Source organism: Anolis sagrei, chromosome 6 (genome assembly GCF_037176765.1).
Source record: "Anolis sagrei isolate rAnoSag1 chromosome 6, rAnoSag1.mat, whole genome shotgun sequence".
Taxonomy (NCBI): domain Eukaryota; kingdom Metazoa; phylum Chordata; class Lepidosauria; order Squamata; family Dactyloidae; genus Anolis; species Anolis sagrei.
Genome location: NC_090026.1, coordinates 42,013,947 through 42,016,215, shown reverse-complemented (window position 1 = coordinate 42,016,215; position 2,269 = coordinate 42,013,947). Strand labels below are relative to the sequence as shown.

General features: G+C 60.5%; 1 long non-coding RNA gene across 1 annotated transcript; it reads right to left on the bottom strand.

The window, feature by feature from the left end:
• Positions 1 to 1,137: 1,137 nt before the first annotated feature.
• Positions 1,138 to 1,708, bottom strand: LOC137097373 (uncharacterized). The gene is made up of 3 exons (XR_010910169.1): positions 1,565 to 1,708; positions 1,315 to 1,434; positions 1,138 to 1,211 (listed from the first exon to the last, which is right to left on the bottom strand). It is a non-coding gene; the product is annotated as an uncharacterized lncRNA (long non-coding RNA).
• Between the last annotated feature and the right edge of the window lie 561 nt (positions 1,709 to 2,269).

The following is a 2,269-nucleotide window of genomic DNA, read 5'->3' as shown; positions in this document are numbered from 1 at the left end:
GGTGGTGGCCCCTCCCCTCCAGGTCCCCCAATCCCCCACAGAACAGAACAGAGCTCAACAGAGGGGCCTGAGGGGGCCCAAGCAGTCTTCCTTCTCTGCTCTGCTCCAAGGGCCTCTGGTGGCAATGGGGCCCAGAGCGGGGGTGGGCCTTCTGCAAAGGGGCGGGGATTCCCTGGGCCAGGGCAGGGCAGACTCCCGCCTCCTTAACGCTACTTCCCTTTGGCGCTGCGGCACAGCTGGAGCGTAGCGGAGGTCTTCCTGTAACACACGGGGAGATCGTGATGTTCCTGCAAAGGACAGAGAAAGGAGGACTGGTTGAAGGAGACTCCTTTCTTCCTTCCTCAATTCCTCCCTCCTTCTCTCCTTCCTCCCTTCCTTGCTTACCTGTCCATCAGGCGGGTGGGCCCTTGGCGTACTCTGGGGGGTACCTTTCTCGCCCGCAGCCTGCCACCAAGCGCCGAAAAGCAGCTCGCAACCCGTGTCGGGAGTGGAGGGCGGAGGCTCTGGCGAGGATGGCCTTGGTCTGCCAGCCAACTCTCCTGACTTCAGGGTCATGGTCGGCGAGGAGATCGATCAGCCCTGGAAGGAAGGGAAGAAGGTCAGCAGGTGAGGGACGGCACACAGACTCCCCAGGACCCTCTCTTCCAAGGCCCAGTCCCTCTCAGACCCACTTACAGGCCTCGTAGGTGCAGGTGTTCCTCTCAGTGCAGATGTTGCTGTTCTTGTGAAGCACGTGACCTGGAGAGAAGGAAGGCAGCAGAGAAGAGAGGGACCCTCTCCCTGAGCAAAGACCATTCTGGAGCTCCCTGAACCCAATGCTACACCCAAGGGAGAGGGATGCCCCAGAGAAGGCCGGGGAGGGGGCTTTGCAGGCGGAAGGAAGGGAGAGAAGGAGAGGAAGAGGACCCTGATCTTTGCTCTCCCCCCCCCCCAATAAGGCTCTGGGTTCCCAGAATGAGCTCGAAGGGCCATTCTGCATTGGCCCAGGGTGGAGGGAGAGGGGTCCTCTGGGGAAGAGGGCACTCCCGCTGCCCCAGAGAGTGAGCTGGAAGCCATGAATAGGAACAAAGGGGGCTAGGCTCCCCTCCCCCCGATCTCTTACCGAGCAACATGGCTGCTGCCTTCTTTGCTGAGGGAAGCTTGCTCTTGAAAAAAGGCAGGCAGCCATACACCTGCTCCTCCAACTCACTCCTGGAGCCGCAGTGATGGATCTGGAGGAGAGAGAGAGATGAGAGATGAGGTCAAAAAAGGGGTTCCTTATGCCTGCCGGGCATAAGGCCCCCTTGACTCCCAGGCTTCAGGACGGGCACTGACCAGGCGCTTGGAGATTTTGTGGAGCAGCTCCTGCAGGCTGAAGGTGTCTCCCGCCAGAACGCTGTCCTCCAGGTGCCACCGCAGGACCTCCGCCGTCTCCCTGAGGGTCTCCCTTGCAGTCTTCAAAGAGGAGGAGGAGTAAGAGGGAAGGAGTCAGGCTCACTTGGAGGGCAAGTGACCCCTTCCTCCCTCACTTGACCCCTGTCCTGACCCCTGTCCTTGAGAGGCCAGCGTTGGGCCTCCCTCCCACCTTGGCCACCTCCGCGTCCTCATCCTCCACGTGAACCAGCACCGTAAGGAGGTCCTGGATGGTCTTGCGCTCCTCATGTTGATGTTCCGGGCGCCAGAGAAGCTGCTGAAAGCATTGCAGGGCTGCCTTCCGGATCTTGGCCGCCTCCTGAAAAAACGAAGGAAAAGGAGACTTTCTTTCTCCCCCTTTCTTTGTGTGAAGCCCCTTCTCGGGGGTTGGCGAAATGGGGAAGTCTACCCCCCCCCCAAATGGACCAGGGGACAAGACTCACGTGGTGGAAGAGAGGGCGGCATCCGGCAGCCAGGTGAGCCTTCGCAGGGCCCTGGTCTTCCTTGTGCAGCAGGGCCCCCAGCTGGCCAGCCAGGCCCAGGAACTCCAGCACGACGTCGATGTGGGGAGATTGCAGCCCCCCAAGGACCCCGTCCAGGAGCTCCTGGAGCCTCATGGTCTGCAAAGAGAGAGAAAGGAAGGCCATGCCTAAGAGGTCCCCTGCAGAGTACGTCTAGACACAGGCCTCCCCCTTGGTTGAGGAAGGGACCCCCTAGGACCTTCTGCATTGTACATTCTTCCAACTACTGCAAGAGCAAGGCCTGCTGGATCTAGACTCAGCTGACCCTCTGTGTGGTGTGTGGAGCCGGGGCTGTGCCTGACTTACCTCCCTGTAGGTCTTGCACAGAAGGAGAAGGCCCTGCCTGCTCTGATGTT